Genomic DNA, 20,246 nt, shown 5'->3' with positions numbered 1-20,246 from the left:
AGAAGACCAGAGCGGGGTGTTGATGAAGAGGAGTTTGGTTGAAGACGGGTCATCGGTGGGGGTGGGAGTCCTTGCCGAAGAATTAGGCTCGTAGACGGAGCCGGCGGAAGAAAAGTTCAGCATCATGGCGTACGTCGAACTCGCTGAGGTGTGGGCGAAGGAGCACAAAGATGAGGTCTTTACTGAGGACAGAGCACTCTGCCTCAGGGAGTTGAATGTCGGAGGGGATGGTAAATTCCCGGCACGATTGAGAGATAAGATCACAGGGGAGAGGCTGGTGAAGTCGGTGGAGAGGGGAGGATTAGGGTGAGAGGAAGGTGGAGCCTCTGAGGGTCCAGGAGCTGACGATGGGATTGAGGGAGAGGAGAATGCAGAGTGGTGCTTGGGGAAGGTCAGACAGGAGTCACAACCGCTGCACGTGAAGACCCGGCCTGGTGTTCAAGGCTGGAGTCGCAGTTGGGGTCTGCGCAATTGCGTTGAAGGTGTCCATGGTCGTTGGAACTGGCATTGATGATGCTGGAGTCCGGGTTTTGAATATGCCCTGGGTTGCTGTGGCAGCCGAGATCGACGGCGGGGCCATTCCATGGTCTTTGGAACCAGCATTGATGGTGCTGGAGTCCGGATTTTGAATATGCCCTGGGTTGCTGTGGCAGCCGAGATCGACGGGGGGCCATTACATGGTCTTTTGAACCAGTATTGATGGTGCTGGAGTCCGGGTATGAGAGAGTGTGAGATGTTTGAGAGAGCCATGGTTTTCAAGGGACATTGGAAGATTATTTCGAAAAAGAGAAAGATCTATAATAAATATAGGCAGCATGGTGTAAATGACGTGTTTGAGGAATATAAAGAATATAAATAAATTTTCTTAAGGAAGAAAATAGAAACGCTAAAAGAAGATACGAGGTTGCTTTGGCAAGTATGGTGAAAATAAATCCTAAAGGTTTCTACAGTTATATCAATAGCAAAAGGATAGTAAGGGAGAAAATTGGTCCCTTAGAGAATCAGAGTGGACAGCTATATGTGGAGCCAAAAGAGATGGGGTCGATTTTGAACAATTTATTTTCTTCGGTATTCAATAAGGAGAAGTAAATTGTATCGTGTAAGATAAGGGAAACAAGTATGGTAGTTGTGGAAACTATGATGAGTAAAAAAGAGGAAGTACTGGCGCTTTTAACGAATATAAAATGGCAAAAGCCTTTGGGTCCTGACAGGATTTTCCCTTGGACCTTGAGGGAAGTTAGTGTAGATACAGCTAGGGCTGTGACAGAAATAGATCAAATGTCATTAGAGACGGTCATCCCTACTTCGAGACACACCGCTAATTCTGCGACACCTCTGGTGCCTGACTGCATCGGTCTCGACCATTGCTCTGGATTCATCAGCTGCGTGGAGAGCATTCACCCCTGCATGGGCAACAGCTTGCTTTATGTATCGTACTACCCTGACTTGCATATTGACTTTCATCCGCGAAGGTACAATATCCATGGTCGAACCTGACGAGCGGAGGGCCATCAACAGCATGTCTGACTATGGCCCCCTCTCCTGCTGCGATGAGGCCAAGTATATGTTGAATGAGCAACGACTCATATTCCGATTGTGTAGCCTCCAATCTCGACGGCATGAACATTGATTTCTTCAAATTCAAGAAATGAATATCCTGTGCTTCTTCCGCCCACTCCACCTCAGCGTTCCTTCGGATCCCCCCGCCCCATTCTGGTGGCTTTTTACTCCTTCACTTCCCCTCACGCACCGCCATGACCTCCTCATCAATTCTGTCTGGCTCTCCATCTCTTTTGTGTAATCCCGTGGTCCTGCGTCTCTCCTGTTAGATTCCTTTCTCTTCATCTCTTTGCCTTTTCTGCCTGTCACTCAGCTCTTCACATAATCGTTCCTCCAGAAACCAGACCCCTCCCGCACTCACTTGTCCTTCTACTCCTCCCCCATCACCTAATTCTGGCTTTTGTCTCTTTCTCTTTAATCAGAATGAAGGTTCCCAGCCCGAGCTGTCGACTGGTTGCTGAGTTCCTCCAACATTCTCTGTGTGTTTGCTTCTGTTTGTTTATTGATTAAAATAATCAGACTGGTTCAGTGGAAGAGGAATTTGTGGAATGGTCAGAGACAGTTTCATACAGTAGTTTATTTACCCAGGAACATGCCATTTCAGTTGTAATCTGTGTAAAGAGGTGGTATTACAGAGAGTTCTTGCGGTGAAGGATCCTGAATATGAGCAGTGGCAGATGTTTAAGGAGAAGGTTCGTTAGAGCCGACATTTATCCCGATCAGACAGAGGAATCACAGGGAGCAAACAACAGTCTGTGGTTAAAAGAGTTCAAGGTAAATATTAACTCAGAGAACAAACAAAGAGGCAACGACAGGGTGGACAAAACAGTCGGGATTTTTCCAGTAACTCATGATGAGACAAAAGATAAAAATATCAAGGAAAAACAGATTAGTTAACTCAATAATTTCCATTAGTGTTTTCAGTGGGGACACAGCAAACATCCTACAGATATCTAACGGTGACATTTCAATGCTGTGCCATAATGTGTAGCAATCACCATCAGGGGTGATAAACTAATGGGACTAAAAGCAAAAATATCCAGTTCCCAACGACCTGCACCAGACGGTTTCACAGGAAGGCTGGAGAGAAAGTAGAGACATTGGAATCTGTCAAAAATCACTGTTACAGAAAGGTCCCAGTGGAGCTGAAAACCATTGCTGAAGGGTGGAAGAGAAAGGAAAACAAAGTAGGTAACTGTACTGGAGTCTATAATCTGTGAAGAAATGACAAGTCATTTAGAAAAGTTTAATGTCATTGAACTAAACCAAGAGGGTTTACAGTCAGATTCACACAGCACAGAAACAAGTCTTCAGCTCAAATGGTCCACACTGACCAAAATTCCCATCTGAGCTTCTGGTCTGTAACCGCCTCACAACGATATTATGAACAATGTTATACTCCGTCCTTGTCCCATTTCCCACCTTCTGACCCATATCCTTCAAAACCTTTCCTTCCCATTAGCCTGTCCGAGTACTGCTTCGATGTACCTCATTCAACCACTCCCCCAGTAGCTCATTCCATTTGCTGTCCAGCCTGTGCTTGGAAATGTTGCCCTTCAGGTTCCTATTAGATCTCCTCTTACACCAATGCCTTCCGGTTCCTGATTCCCCAACACTGGCAGAAAGACTGTTTTATTCGACCCACACTGCAATACACCTCTGCAATACCAGCACTCATTCTCTGACATTCCAGGGAAAATTGTCCAAAACACCTTTCACAATTCAGTCCTTTGAGATCCAGTCACATCCCAGTAAATCTCCTCTGCACTCTTTCCAGCTGATTGGTGTCTGTCATACAGCAGGGCGACCTGAACTAAACACTATTTGCAAAATACGGCGAAACCAACGTGGTGTACATCTGCACCATTTCTTCCCAGCTTCTATATTCGGTGCCCTGACTGAAGGACAGTGTTCCAAACCCCTCTTCACCACCCTGTCCATCTGGAACCTGGTCTTGGACCCTGTAACCTGGGTTACTGAATATTAAAACAACACACAGAAAATGCCGGTGGAACACAGCAGGCCAGGCAGCATCTATTAGGAGAAGCACTGTCGACGTTTCGGGCCGAGACTCTTCACCCCACACTCAGGTTGGAGGAATAACACCTTTTATACCAGCTGGTTAGCCTCCAACCTGATGGCATGAACATTGACTTCTCTAACTTCCGTTAATGCACCTTCTTACCCCATCCCTGACATATTTAGTTTTTTTCCCCTTTTTCCCTTTATTTTTTCTTTCTCTCTCTGCGCATCACCCTGCCTGTTCTCCATCTCCCTCTGGTGCTCCCCTCCCCTTTTCTTTCTCACTCGGCATCCCGTCCCATGATCCTTTCCCTTCTCGAGCTCTGTAATCCTTTTACCAATCACCTCTCTGGCTCTCAGCTTCACCCCACCCCCTCCGGTCTTCTCCTGACATTTTGCATTCCCCCCCACTTTCAAATCTCTTACTATCTTTCCGTTCAGTTAGTCCTGACGAAGGGTCTCGGCCCGAAACTTCGACAGCCCTTCTCCCTATAGATGCTGCCTCGCCTGTTGCGTTCCACCAGCATTCTGTGTGATACCAGAGTTTTGAGACTTTATAGGGGAAGTTGGAGAAGTGTGTCTTTGTACTTTCAGGGGCATTTACCACATGTAAGGCAAGTGCACAAGACAAGAGCTCTGTGCTGGAAAGGAAGTGTGTTAATATTGATTGAAGTCAGGTTATCATACTGAGACAGAATAACGTGTAAGGAGGATATAATTGGTGGAGTTTTCCAGGGACCAGTTCTGGATCATCAATGACTTATTGATATTAATGACCCGATGGAAGGGCAGAATGTGCCGAATCCACGGTGTCAATGATTGGGAGCGTGATGAGGGGACGTGTTGTGATTGAACATTTGGTCTCTCCAACAAGACAGGAGGAAGTTGGTGAGAAGAATACTTGGTAAATGAAGCTTAATGTGGTAAAGTGTGATGGCATGCAGAGAAGCAGGAGGAAACAAAAGTCAGACAATTATTTATGTAGAGATAAATTGTCAATGAGAGAAATAGAGAGGCGGCAATGTGTTCTCCTGCACAACAAAGTAGAGATGGGTGTAGTGAGTGGTTCATAAAAACATATATGACCAAGGTTCAGAGGTGAATGGTTCATTGATATTTATTGCTGTAGAGAAATAGAGAGGTTTTGTTACAGTGTCAGACAAATGCACAATGATGGATTTTGCAAAGTTAAAGCAGGTTAAGACACAGACAGAGAATAATAGGTTCCTGAGGATTGTTGACGAAAAGAAAGACTTGGGGTACAGGTACATAATTTCATGAAGGTGCCAACACAGGTAGACAAGGTTGTGAAGAAGGTGCACGTCATGCTTGCCTTCATCGGCAAAAGGCTTTGGGAGGAGCTGGGATATCATATTACAGTTGTACAAATCAATAATGAAACCACACCAGGAGTACCCTGTGCAGTTCTGGTCACCACGAGAGGAAGGATGTGGTTCAGCTGAAACGATGCAAAAATGATTCACAGGAATGTTACATGGACCACGGGATCCAGTTACAAGGAAAGATCATACTGACTTGGACTGTTTTCCACGAAGTGAAGGAGGCTGACAGGTGAAATGGTAGAACTTTATAAAACTAAGAGAGGCGTAGACAAGCAGAATCACTTACCCAGGGTGCAAGTATCAAATATGACAAGGTGCAGCTTTAAAATGCCAGGGTGAGTACTTAAAGGTGGGCATTAGTGGAGGTAAGATTAGTGTCTCCGTAAAAAGGGAGGGTGGGGAATAAATCAATCAGGGATGGGCTAAGAAAGGGAGGGAGGTTATTAACGGGTTAGAGAAATCAATGTTCATTCCATCAGGTTGGAGGCTACCCAGACGGAATATGCGGTGTTGTTCCTCTAACCTGAGTGTGGCTTCATCGTGCCAGTAGAGGAGTCGTGGATAGACATATCAGAATGGGAATGGGACGCGGAATTAAAATATGGGGCCACTAGGAGGTGCTGCTTTCTCTGGCTTTTCATGTCTATCCACGGTCCCAGAACAGGAACACTGCAATCCAGGAACGTTGCTCAGTCTCCTTCATCCTTCAACGCTGGCAGATGGTATCTATTTGGTACTACATATGCCGAATTGTAATAACCCCTTGACAGCGTTTGTTCAGCCTGCCAGCCGAATCTGTAACTGCCATCAGCAGAAGTTGTGATATTACTGGTGACATAGCTATTGTCCGTACAGTTAGCTGAATCTGATCCCATTACCCCGTAGTTGCAATAACGGACTTCACACTCATTCTCGTGAAGTTGTTTCAGAGATTAGGATTCGTGCAGTCCATTATAAGAAATTTAATGTCAGCGTTCAAAACAGTTCCATTGGCAAGAGTAATTTCTCTGGGCAGTTCAGACCAGTGCTCCCTTCACAGATCTAACATTGCTACTAAAGTAAAACACAGACTCAATCTTGCCCAAACCTCAGCACCTGCAACTGGCTTTCGCACGGTGCTGACACCGATCGAAGCTTGTGTCTTCCTTGCTCTCAGCAAAGGATCGGCTATCTCGCCTCGGTTCAGCCACATCGAATTGTCTTCAATTCCAAAAGGAAGTTACAGACTATAACGTACGATGGTCTACACACACAAATTGCTTGAAGAACTCAGCAGGCCAGATAGCATTAACAGAAGAAGTACTTTTTTTTCCAAAGATGCTGCCTGACCTGCGAAGCTCCTCCAGCATTTTGAGTTTGTTGCTCGAATTTCCAGCAGCTGTAGATTTCCTCTTGTTTGCCAATTGCGATGATCATTTGTCAGAAAACGTGTGGTGAAAAAACAGCGCAGAACCTCAGGATACTGACCACCACCCCTTTCTAGTGAAGATGCAAACTATCCCTTTGGTATCGATCACCCCTGCACAGATGAAGTCCCAGTGATTGAGTGAATGCAAGTCGGCTTTTTCCATGGGGGTTGGGAGGTACAACAACCAGAGGGCATGAGTTAAGGATGATGGGTGAAAGTTTAAGGAGAACAGGAAAGGAAAATTCTTCACTCAGACGGTTGTGAGAGTGTTGGAACGAGCTGCCAGAATGAGTGTTGCATGCAAATTTGATTTCAATATTTAATAGAAGTTCGGATAGATGCGTGCGAACGATCCCTGCGAAAAGAAGAGAGGGGTAGAGAGGGAACGATGTCCTTAGTGGTGGGGTCCTGTTGAAGGTGGCGGAAGTTGCGTAGGATAATATGCTGGTTCCGGAGGCTGGTGTGGTGGTCTGGTGGGGTCAGCAACCCATTGTGCTTTCCCCTTAGATTCCTTTTTCTCCTCTCCTGCCTAACCCCGCCCTGCTTCCCCTCCCCACCCTTGATCTTTCCTCTGATTCGTTTTCCGCCATCTTCTTCATAGGGCCCCTGCCCCCTGCTTCTTTAGACCTGACGAAGGTTCTCGACCAGAAACGTTGACTGCTTTTTTCAACTGATGCTGCCGGCCCTGCTGAGCTCATCCAGCTTTTTTGTACGTCCGGTAAATGGTTGACTCGTGCATCAGTCTTTACATTAATTCTTACTCATAGACTCAACTCACATCGGTAAAGGCATATTTTTTTGAGGTTTGCAAAATGGCTTTGTGTGGGTGAGATTATAGTTTACAAACCTGATCACATTGTTTATGAAAAATGGTTGATTGATGAAGCCCGGGGTGGATATTGTATTAGTCGAATTTGAAAAGCTTTCAACAAGGCCTCTCATGGTGGTTCGGAGGGAGATTCCCTCTGTGTCTGACCCCGGGAGTGTGCGATGGGACGGTGTGGAGGGAGATTCACTCTGTGTCTGATCCCGGGAGTGTGTGATGGGGCGGTGAGAAGGGAGATTCACTCTGTGTCTGACCCCGGGAGTGTGTGATGGGACGGAGTGGAGGGAGATTCACTCTGTGTCTGACACCGGGAGTGTCTGATGGGACGGGGTGGAGGGAGATTCACTCTGTGTGTGATACCGGGAGGGTGTGATGGGACGGGCTGGAGGGAGATTCACTCTGTGTCTGACACCGGGAGGGTGTGATGGGACGGTGTAGAGGGAGATTCACTCTGTGTCTGATCCCGGGAGTGTGTGATGGGACGGAGTGGAGGGAGATTCACTCTGTGTCTGACCCCGGGAGTGTGTGATGGGACGGTGTGGAGGGAGATTCACTCTGTGTGTGACACCGGGAGGGTGTGATGGGACGGGCTGGAGGGAAATTCACTCTGTGTCTGACACCGGGAGGGTGTGATGGGACGGTATAGAGGGAGATTCACTCTGTGTCTGATCCCGGGAGAGTGTGATGGGACGGTGTGGAGGGAGATTCACTCTGTTTCTGACCCCGGGAGTGTGTGATGGGACGGTGTGGAGGGAGATTCACTCTGTCTGTGACACCGGGAGGGTGTGATGGGACGGGCTGGAGGGAGATTCACTCTGTGTGTGACACCGGGAGGGTGTGATGGGACGGGCTGGAGGGAGATTCACTCTGTGTCTGACCCCGGGAGTGTGTGTTGGGACGGTGTGGAGGGAGATTCCCTCTATGTCTGACCCCGGGAATGTGTGCTGGGATGGTGTGGAGGGAGATTCACTCTGTGTCTGACCCCGGGATTGTGTGCTGGGATGGTGTGGAGGGAGATTCACTCTGTGTCTGACACCGGGAGGGTGTGATGGGACGGTGTGGAGGGAGATTCACTCCGTGTCTGACCCCGGGAGATTGTGATAGGACGGTGTGGAGGGAGATTTACTCTGTGCCTGGCCCCGGGAGTGTGTGATGGGATGGTATGGATCGAGATTCACACTGTGTCTGACCTCGGGATTGTGTGATGGGACGGTGTGGAGGGAGATTCAATCTGTGTCTCACACCGGGAGTGTGCGATGGGACGGTGTGGAGGGAGATTCAGTCTGTGTCTGAACCCGGGAGTATGTGATGGGACGGTGTGGCGGGAAATTCACTTTGTGTCTGAAACCGGTAGTGTGTGATGGGACGGTGTGGAGGGAGATTTATTCCGTGACTGACCACGAGAGTGTGTGATGGAACGGGGTGGAGGGAGATTCACTCAGCGTCTGACCCCGGGAGTGTGTGATGGGACGGTGTGGAGCGAAATTCACTCCGTGTCTGACCCCTGGAGTGTGTGATGGGACGGTGAGGAGGGAGATTCACTTTGTGTCTGACCCCGGGCGTGTGTGATGAGACGGTGTGGAGGGAGATTCACTCTGTGTCTGACCCCGGGAGTGTGTGATGGGACGGTGTGGAGGGAAATTCACTTTGTGTCTGACACCGGGATTGTGTGATGGGACGGGGTGGAGGGAGATTCACTCTGAGTCTGGCCCCGGGAGTGTGTGATGGGACGGTGTGGAGGGGTTAAAGATTCAATGACTGACTCCCAGACGGGCAGAGGGAGAATCACTGTTCCTTGTTCCTGAATTCCAGAGCATTCTGGTTCCAAGGACTGGATCAGAAATGAAGACCGGGGAGGGGGGGGGGGGGTACGTCACGTGATGACGTAGGCTCGGGACGCTGGAACCCAGCCCTCCCGTAAAAAAGTTAATAAATTAATGTTTAAGTGAAGAAAAGTTAATTAATACTTTTTTAAGGATACTTATAAATTACTTTGGATTGTTTTAAGCTATGCCTCATAAACAGAGGACGAAGAAAACTGCTACCGCGAAGACCGCTCATGTTGGAACAGAATCAAGGCCTACTTCTACTGAAGAACCGCGGACTCAGGTACAACACACCACCGGTGAAACAGAAAAGGTGACTGCGGCAGCATCGGCCATTTCTAAAGGAAAAGATCAACGAGAACTGCGCAAGCGTAAAGGAACGAGCATGCGCAAAAGAGAGCAACCAGAACTACAAAACCCAGCAACGACTGAAACCGACAGTGAATTGAGTCTGAGAGAGAGGCGGACTCTCTGGAAAAATCAGACGAAGATGGAGAAGAAGAAGAAGAAGATGAAAGTTCCTCTGAAAATACAAAAAAGATTTTGAGGCAAATAATGCATAAATTAAATGCATTAAAAGTAATTAAAAGTAACCAAAAAGTAATTAAAGAAAACAATAACAAATATGGAGGCTATGTTTGATAAAATGACAAAGAAACAGGAAAAATTGGAAAAGAAAATTACAGATTTGGACGTCAAAATGGAAGAAATAGATGGAAGAATGAAGAAGATGGAAGATGATAATGATGCCTGGACATCAGAAAGAAAACAACTCGTGGGAAAAATTGATAAGCTTGAAAATTTTAGTAGACGCAACAATATTAAAATTGTTGGACTTAAAGAAGGTACCGAAGGAGAAGACCCAATAATTTTTTTTCAAAAATGGATTCCTGAGAAATTGGAAATGGGAGAAGAAACTTTAATTGAGATTGAAAGGGTGCACAGAGCCTTAAGACCAAGATCTCAAGATGATCAAAATCCGCGATCAATTTTGATAAGATGTTTAAGATACCAGGATAAAGAAAAGATTTTGAGGGCGGCTGCCCAGGGTGCTAAAAGAAGAAAAGGTCCGTTGATGATAGCAGAGAAACCAGTTCTTTTTTATCCTGATATAAGTTATAACCTTTTGAAGAGAAAGAAAGAATTTAATCCAGCTAAAAATGTTTTATGTGAAAAAGGTTATAAGTTTTTAAGTTTTTAACCCAGCAACACTGATAAATTTTTTGGAGGAAGGAAAAAGATTTTTTTCTGATTATCAAGATGCGGAGGTGTTTGCACAAAAACTTCCAGCTCTTCGTTAATTAAACGTAGCGATTTCTAAATGTAATGGTTAAAGACGAAGGCAAAGAAAGCAAATGGAACTGATGGACATTTAAGGACGATATAAGGGAGAAAAGTAAAATTTTAGAAATATTAATTGAGAATAGTATGTTTTTTTATATATACTTTTTATGTTGCGGGGGGCTGCGGAGCTTTGAATCGGTTACTACGGGATTCACGTGTGTAATCACGGCGATTGCCATGACCCGTACAATAGAGGGGGGTAATGTTGTGTTTTTTTTCTTTCACAACATTAGTAAGGGGGTATTTTGTTTTTTTCTTTATTTTCTATTTTTCTTCTATTGTTTTGCCTGGATGATTGGTGGGGACACACATAGCAACAAGGTGACTTCTAAAAAGATTTCCCAGGATGCAATGAAAGTTGAAAGATTAGGTATTATTATAGATTGGAGTGACATAAATAAAAATAATGACTAATTTATTGATTTTTTTAAGTTTTAATGTTAGTGGGCTTAATGGACCAATAAAAAGAAAAAGAATTTTAACATATAATAAAAAAATGAAATTAGATATAGCTTTCTTACAATAAACTCATTTAATGGATATAGAACATCAGAAATTAAAAAGAGACTGGGTTGGAAATGTTATTGCAGTTTCACTTAACTCAAAGGCAAGAGGAGTAGCAATTTTGGTTAATAAAAAATTACCAATTAAAATACAAAATATATTAATTGATTCGGCCGGAAGATATTTAATTATACATTGTCAATTTTTTTCAGAACTATGGACTCTTATGAATATTTATGCACCAAATGAAAATGATGTAAAATTTATATAGGAGGTCTTTTTGAATTTGGCTAATGCACATGATAAAATATTAATAGGTGGAGATTTTAATATTTTGTCTAGATCCAGTTTTAGATACATCAACAAAGGCTATTACAAAATCAAAAATAGCAAAATTAACTCTATCATTGATGAAAGATTTAAATTTGATTGATATATGGAGAAGAATCAATCCAAAAGAAAGGGATTATTCATTTTATTCAAATAGACATAAAACATATTCAAGGATAGATTTTTTCCTATTATCAACAAATACTCAAGATAGAGTGAAAAATGTGGAATATAAAGCAAGAATATTGTCTGATCACTCTATTTAATAATGACAATGATAATGATATATAAAGAGGAATCAATTTATAGATGGAGATTTAATTCAATTCTACTAAAACGTCAAGATTTTTGTGATTTTATGAAAAAGCAGATTCAGTTCTTTTTAGATACAAATTTACATTCAGTTGATGATAAATTTATATTGAGGGAAGCAATGATAGCATATTTGAGAGGCCAGATAATAAGTTATACTTCTAAAATTAAGAAGGAATATATGATAGAAATAGATCAATTGGAAAAAGAGATTATAAAATTAGAAAAAGAATCTCAAAGAAATATGACAGAAGAAAAACGAAGGCAACTTATTAATAAGAAGTTAAAACATAATACACTCCAGACATATCGAACAGAAAAAAGCAATTATGAGAACTAAACAGAGATATTATGAACTAGGTGAATTTCTTGCATGGCAGTTAAAAACAGATCAGATTTCTAAAACAATAAATGCAATTCGAACAAAAGTGAATGAAATTACTTATAAACCTCTAGAAATTAATGAGGCTTTTAAGAATTTTTATTCTGAGTTGTATAAATCAGAATCAAAGAATGATGACGTTAAGATAGAAGAATTTTTATCACAAATAACTCTTCCAAAATTAAATACAGAAGAACAGAAGGGATTAGGTATGCCTTTTACATTGAAGGAAGTTGCAGAAGCTTTGGGATCACTTCAAAGTAATAAATCTCCAGGAGAAGATGGTTTTCCACTTGAATTTTATAAAAACGTTTAAAGATTTATTAATTCCTCCTTTTATGGAGTTAATATATCAAGCGGAAAGAACGCATAAACTTCCAGAATCTTTTTCAACAGCTATTTTAATAGTATTGCCAAAAAAAGATAGAGACCTATTAAAACCAACATCATATAGACCTATTTATTTATTAAACACCGATTATAAAATAACAGCAAAAATCTTATCTAATAGATTATCTAAATGCTTGCCAAAATTAGTGCATATGGATCAAACAGGATTTATCAAAAATAGACAATCGGCAGATAATGTAATTCGGTTATTTAGTATAATCCATCTAGCACAAAAGAGGGAGGAAATGAGTGTGGCAGTTGCTTTAGATGCAGAAAAAGCATTTGAAAGATTGGAATGGGATTTTTTATTTAGGGTATTGGAAAAATATGGACTAGGAACATCATTTATAAAATGGATTAAAACCTTAAATACTAATCCCAAAGCTAAAGTAGTGACAAATGGTCAAATTTCAACATCATTTCAGTTAACAAGATCAACTAGGCAAGGTTGCCCACTATCACCTGCTTTATTTGTGTTGGCAATAGAACCACTAGCTGAATTAATCAGAATGGACCCAGATATTAAGGGTTTCAGGGTTAATCAGGAAGAATACAAGATTAACTTATTTGCTGATGATGTTCTACTTTATTTAACAGATCCATTACATTCACTACGCAAATTATCTTATAGACTAGAAGAATATGGGAAAATATCGGGTTATAAAATAAATTGGGATAAAAGTGAAATTTTACCTCTTACTAAAGGAGATTATAATCAATGTCGATTAATAACTCAATTTAGATAGCCAGCAAATGGTATAAAATATTTAGGTATAAGAGTTGATAATGATATAAAAAACTTATACAAATTAAATTATTTACCACTTTTGAAAAAAATTCAGGAAGATCTTGAAAAATGGATGGCATTACCAATAACATTAGTAGGTAGAGTAAATACTATAAAAATGAATATATTCCCTAGATTACAATATTTATTTCAATCATTACCAATACAATTACCCCAGAAATTTTTTCAAGAGTTAAAGAAATATGTGAGGAAATTCCTCTGGAAAGGTAAGATGTCAAGAATATCGTTGGAAAAATTGACATGGAAATTTGATCCAGGAGGATTACAACTTCCAAATTTTAGGAATTATTATAAAGCAAATCAACTTAGATTTATTGCATCTTTTTTCGAGAAAGATAAACCGGCATGGATTAGAATAGAATTAGATAAAATAGGAGAAAACGTACCAGGAGATTTTATATACAAATGGGAATCTAAATGGATACGGGCAAAGAAAGAATCTCCTATATTAAAACATTTGATTGATTTATGGAATAAGATAAATGTTGATGATGAGACAAAAAAATCTTTATTAGCAAAGAGATCTTTAATTCAAAATAGACTTATTCCTTTCACAATGGACAATCAACTTTTATATAATTGGATTCAAAATGGGATTAGATATATAGGGAATTGTTTTGAAGGAGGTATATTAATGTCATTTGATCAATTAAAGAATAAATATAAAATATCAAATAACACTTTATTTTGTTACTTTCAATTAAGGGCTTATTTAAGAGAAAAATTAGGTCAAACAATGTTATTGCCGAAATCTAATGAAATAGAAATTTTAATTCAAAAAGGAAATATTAAAAAAATTATATCTAGTATGTATAATTTGATTCAAAGACAGGTATTTAAACAAGGAGTCCATAAGTCAAGACAAAATGGGAAAGTGATTTGAATATTAAAATTGAAGAAACAAATTGGTCAAGACTGTGTCTTGATAGTATGACAAATACAATAAATGTTCGGTTAAGATTAGCGCAGTATAATTTTCTACATCAATTATATATTACACCACAAAAAATAAAAAAAAATAAATCCAAATTTATCGGATCAGTGTTTCCGATGTAACCAGGAAACTGGTACTTTTTTACATTCGACATGGTCTTGCTCTAAAATTCAACCTTTTTGGACAAATTTAAGACTTTTACTGGAACAAATTACAGGAACACCATTTCCTCATAATCCAATATTATTTTTACTAGGTGATATTGAAGGGATAAAACCGAAACTCAAACTAAATAAGTATCAGAAAGAATTTATAAAAATTGCACTGGCAATAGCCAAAAAAGCTATTGCAGTTACTTGGAAATCGGATACACATTTAAGTATAGTCTCTTGGAAGAAAGAAATCTATGGTTGTATTCCATTAGAAAAAAATACTTATAATTTAAGAGATAAATATGAAACATTTCTGAAAATTTGGAGCCCTTATTTACAAAAGACATGATTAAATATATAGATGCTCTGAAGATGAAACAATTGCTTATTAGGGGAAAGAAATAAATATACATATTAAAGTTATTACGAAATCCATGGAGCATGTGGAGATCTTCCAACAACAAGGCATTCTTTCTTTCTTTCTTTTTTTTTCTATAGGGCAGTTAGGGGGGAGGGGTTAAGTGGAGGGGGTAAGGGTTATATACATTGTTTTTTCATACTTTACTTTGTAACCATTTAAAAATGCAATAAAAAAAGTTTTAAAAAAAAGAAATGAAGACCGGCTTTATTACATATCCACGTTTGAAAGATCCTACACTGAGGCCCGATCTGCATTGCTGCAACTCTAAATCGAATCTACTTGAAATCAGTTCAAGCCAGGAAGAGGTATTTGTCAGATAAACTGAAGAGCAGTATATATATATAGATAGATAGCTAGATAGATAAATAGATAGATAGATAGATAGATAGATAGATAGATAGATAGATAGATAGATAGATAGATAGATAGATAGATAGATAGATAGATAGATAGATAGAGAGAGAGAGAGAGAGAGAGAGAGAGAGAGAGAGAGAGAGAGAGAGAGAGAGAGAGACAGAGCTCCCTCGATACGGTCTCATCACACACTCCGGGGCTCAGAGTCAGAGTTAGGCTCCAGCATCACCGTCCCAACTCACACTCCCTTGATCAGACACAAAGTGAAGCTCACTCCACACCGTCGCATCACACACTCCCCGGTTCAGACACAGAGTGAGTCTCCCTCCAGTACGTCCCATTACACACTCCCGAGGTCAGACACAGAGTGGTCTCCCTTCCATACCATCTCATCACACACTCCCGGTGTCAGACACAGAGTGATCTCCCAACACACCGTCCCATCACACACTCCCGTGGTCAGACACAGAGTGATCTCCCATCCATACCGTCTCATCACACACTCCCGGTGTCAGATACAGAGTGATCTCCCACCACACCGTCCCATCACACACTCCCGGGGTCAGGCACAGAGTGAATCTCCCTCCACACCGTCGCATTACACACTCCCCGGTACAGACACAGAGTGAGGCTCCCTGCATCTTGCCATCACATTCTACTGGTGTGAGATACAGAGTTCCTTCCACACCATCCCTTCGCGCTCTCCCTTTGTCAGACGTAACGTGACGCTCCTTAAATTCAAACTTTAATGATAGTAATTTATTTTCACAGAATTTTGTTGAGAAATCTGTCCGCGACCAAGGCAGTTCATACTGGATTGGAAAATGCAACTATGGGTGAGATTTAGGGTATTGCAAGTTTCTGAGAAAAGAGTGAGTCGGGGATCGGTGCAGGCTGAGTGAAGGGAGTGGGCAATGTGTTTAGTTTGGGGACTGACACAGTCTGCGAGAGGGGAGTGGGCAGTGAGATTAGTTTGGGGACTGACGCTGTTTGCTAGAAGGAGTGGGCATTGATATTAGTTTGCGGACTGATAAGGGCTGTATGGAGAGCGTGTGCAATTGGCTTTGTTTGGGGATTGACAAAGTCTGTTGGTAGAATGTGTGCAGTGTAATTAATGTGGGAACTGACATGGGCTGTGGGAAGAGAGTGCGAAGTGGGAGTGTTTTGGTGGTTGACACAGATCTTTAGGGAGAAGGCTAGGTATTGGGTTTATCGTGGGGACTCGCGCGGGGTCTTGGAGTGAAAGTGGGATGTACACGTATTTTGGGGACTAACACGGGACTGTGGGGAGAGACTGGAGCTGCAGAGCTCTTTTGGGAACTGACCCAGGTTGTGGGAGAGAGTGAGGCAGTGGGAACACTTTGGGGCCTAGCACATGTCTGTGGTGAGGGAATGAGGGAGGGGTGTACATAGGGGACACACACAGATCTGTGGGGAGAAAATAGTTCAGTGGGAGTACTCTGGGGACTGAGACACGTCCGTGGGGAGAGCATGGGAAGCGGGAGGTGTTTTGGTGATTGACACAGGTCTCTAAGAAGAGGGTTGAGCAGTGGGATTATTTTGGGTTCCGGCACGGGGCTGTGGGGAGAGAGTCAGGCAGTGTAGTTTGGACTGACACTGATCTGTGTGGTGGGAGTGGTGAGTCTGAGTACTTAGGCAGAAAACACAGGCCTGTGGGGAGACATTGAAGATGTGGCAGCATTTTGAGGACTGACATGGGGCCTTGGGAGAGACTGGCGCTGTGGGAATATTTTGGGGACTGACAAAGGGCTGCAGGGAGAAAGTGGACCATTGTGAAAATTCTGGATACTGACACAGGGCTGTGCTGGGAAAGTGGGATTGTGGGAAATTTTGGGGTGCCGCAGGTCGTTGGCGAGAGTGGGCGTCAGTGATTTTGGGGACTAACACACGGCTGCCTGCTGAAGGTACGCTGATATTGCTTACCCTTTCTTGATAGGAGAGTGGCCTCGATTATCGTGTTCCAAATGAAGGCTGGAGTCTTCGAATGCATTGAATATGGATGGTACCCTCACTTTGAACATTGCAGTGAGGATAAGCGTTACTTCATCTGCGAGAAGTCGGCGCTTCTGTGCTCAGATCTTTCTGAAAAGATCCAGGATCTCTGTCAACAGTCAATAGGGTCGACTTAAACAAGTGACAAAACCGTCTTTATCTCACCGACTCACATTACATCATCAGCTCTGCCCCTCACCCTTGCCTTATTATCTTTCCCTCTATCGCAATCTTACCCACCCTCTCGCCCACTCTTCACCTTCGTTCCTCTAAACACTCTCTCTCATCCCTCTCCACTCCCGCCTCTTCCATTTCATCCGCATTTTCTCCCTCCCGCATCCCGCCTCCCTTTCCCCGAACTCTTCCTCTTCTGTCCCTGTCTCTCTCTCGATTCTCTATTCCCCCTCTACACACTCTCCCAATCCCTCTCTTTCCCTTTTATCGAACTCAACTCGCTCTCCCGCTTCTGTCTTCAGCTACTCTCACCTCAATCATGCGCGTCAATGTTCTCGACACCCCAGTCCTGGGGAATAAGAGTGCATGTATTCGCCTTATCCGTGCCCCTTGTAGTTTTGTACAGCTCTACATGGTCACAAAATAAAGCCTGAAAATTTCCGACTGCACCATAACTCAGCTCCTTCGGAATTCTCCCTCTGTAATCTTTCCAGTTCGTTGAGATTTTTCACAGAGCAAGGCAAGCAGAACTAAACTCCATACTCCATGTGCGGCCCGACCGACGTCATTTGCAACTGCAACGTGACCTCCGACTCCCGTACTCAGTGCCCTGACTGATGAAGGCCAGCGTGTCAAATATCCTGTCTACCAGTATCGCATCTTCTCTACCGGATTCACGGTCTGTTCTATTATCTGTGACGTAGACCACCTGAGATTTGTTCTTTTGAAGGATCAGTGGGGCGCTAATATGTAAAATTACCGTCAAATGCAACAAGCTAATAAATGCCGCAAAAAATGTGGAGGTGGTGCTCATACGTTCAAGAAAATGCTAGCGGAAGGGAAGAAGGTGTTTCTGGTTCATTGAGATTTCGGCCTCCTGTTTCTCGTCAACCCTCCTTCCCAGACGACCATCCTTGTCACCGTCCGCCACGACTTCCTCTGCAGCCCTCTCCGTTTCCGCCACCGCATTCTTCTTCCACACTTCTTGACTCTAGCAACCCTCCGTTCACTGCGCTGCGTGCCGTCTTCGTCATCTCCTCCTTCTCCAACACCTCTCCAAGTCTCTCTGATCTGCTTGATCCCCTGCAGGTCCACCCCGCTTCCATTAACCGTCTTCCTCCTTTACACGTCTCCCTCTCACTGTTTATATAGAAGTATGGCGATGAAGGTGGAGAGGTGACGTCTAGTGTTACACCAACCAGCTCCCTTCAAACGGATATTGATCTCTCGTTTCTGAGCCTTTGCTCTATTCTGTGTGAACAGGCCGATCGTTTGTTTGGACAAAACTTCATCCCGAGTGGGGTGGTGGGCGGATGGGGTGAGGGTAGATTTGCGGAAGAGATGCGTTAGACCACTTTAGACCAGAGCCAGTGCAGACACCCCTTGCGGCCAATCCGCTCAATAACAGGTAGACCAGTTTGGATGCTTCTGGATGGGAGGAGAGGGGTGCAAATTACCAAGCAGGGGAAAGTCTCACCGGTCAGGTCTCTGACAGAGACTATGTCTCTGTGGCTCAGAAAGGAAAGGAGTGAAATTTGGCGAGCTTTATCCTGAGGGTAGTCTTTGTTAGGTGAGCAGAAAAGAGGGACTGAGGACGAGAACGAGATTTCTCAATGGTATGCGGTCGATATACTAACCAGTATATAGGCAGGAAAATGGAGCCGGTTCTGCAAACTTTGAAAGAACATTCAGTTTAAACTGTGACTGAAATGTTAGGATTTGGAACGAAGTCTTGAGATATCTGTATCACTGGGCGCTCCTGCTCGGAAGCTGCGACCTCTGCAAACCGAGCGGTTTATTTCATTTCAATTCAATTCATTTCAAGTTTATTTGCAATTCCATCACATATGACCGCCAGGGCCAAGCTTCAAAACACAATACCAACTGTCACACGATACACCAAGCTCACATAATATGTATAAAATAGCAAGATAGCAAGCATATGTAGGGTATCAGTGAGATATATTCACGCTTTATGTACAGGCGCACACACGCACGCGCGCGCACGAGCACATGTATATATAATCAGCTTGAGGTCCTAGACAGTGTAAAAGCCACCGAAATCTAGAAACTACAACAACTGCTCTTGTGTTCTGCCGAATGAACACTGGGAGACAGTACAGACTCCTGCCTGGAGATCGCGCCACACCGCCCCTCGTTGTGCAGCTCCTTCATTTTCTCCGCCATCTGGCAACTCTCTCAGTTTACACCTGAACCGGAGTGGAACTAATATCCCAGCGGGAAGGTTTGCCATTAAGAAAGGGGTCGATGTGTTGTTTAAGCCAGAGTTGCAGGGGGATGATAACCAGAATGATTGAACAGAAAGTTGAGTCATTGTTGGGACAGATGTTGTCAAGACCTCAGATAAAGTCAGCGAGCAAAACGTTGAACCTGCTGGATCTCATGTTCTGAGCTACGTCCATTTCAAAGCAATAAGTATTATACGAAGAGCAGATGAGCTCAGGGTCGGAGCCAACGATTGAAAGCATGATAGTTTAGCCATTAGTAAGATTTGGTTGCAGGAGGGGCAAGTTTGTTAGCTCAGCCTTCCAGTTTACCGCTGTTTTTGTCGTACTAATGTTTATATAATTTAAGCTAAGGTGAGGCTTCAGAGGTGGAACTGAGGAATGAGAAGGGTATGAACTCGTTCATGGGGCAACATTATCGACCACCGTACAGTCGGGGGATTTAGAGGAACAAATCTGTGGAGAGTTCGGAGTCTGTTGTAAGAGACATCAGGTTGTGGCATCGGGTGAGTTTAAGATTCTTGGTACTGACTGTGAAAGGACCACTGGGATAGTTTTCTTAATCAGTTAAGGAAGGAACCTTAATCAGCAGATAGTTAGTCCCAATGAGAGAGTGCAATACTTGATCTCATCCTAGCGATTAGGACACGCCAGGCGTCAGAAGTGTGTGTCAGGGAGCAATTTGCATCTAGTGTTGGTAATGCCATTAGATACAGGATAAGTATGGAAAAGGATAGATGCAACCTCGAGTTAAGTTTAGTTTTGAGGTTTATAACAATACGGGACGCAAGTAGACCAGAGAGCTTGTATCTTTTACCCGTAGGATGGAAATGTCTAATATTAGAAGACCTGCATTGAGGTAAGAGCGGGTAGGTTCAAAGGAGACGAATTTGGCAA

The 20,246-nt window shown here is 43.0% G+C and overlaps 1 long non-coding RNA gene across 1 annotated transcript; it reads left to right on the top strand.

Annotated features, from left to right (window-relative positions):
- Nucleotides 1-2,201: 2,201 nt before the first annotated feature.
- Nucleotides 2,202-18,225, top strand: LOC132389925 (uncharacterized). Its single transcript, XR_009510727.1, has 3 exons — nt 2,202-2,334; nt 15,688-15,752; nt 16,874-18,225. It is a non-coding gene; the product is annotated as an uncharacterized LOC132389925 (long non-coding RNA).
- Nucleotides 18,226-20,246: the final 2,021 nt, after the last annotated feature.

The sequence above is a fragment of the Hypanus sabinus genome, unplaced genomic scaffold, assembly GCF_030144855.1.
Source record: "Hypanus sabinus isolate sHypSab1 unplaced genomic scaffold, sHypSab1.hap1 scaffold_706, whole genome shotgun sequence".
Lineage (NCBI taxonomy): Eukaryota > Metazoa > Chordata > Chondrichthyes > Myliobatiformes > Dasyatidae > Hypanus > Hypanus sabinus.
This window is presented reverse-complemented; position numbering and strand designations above follow the sequence as displayed.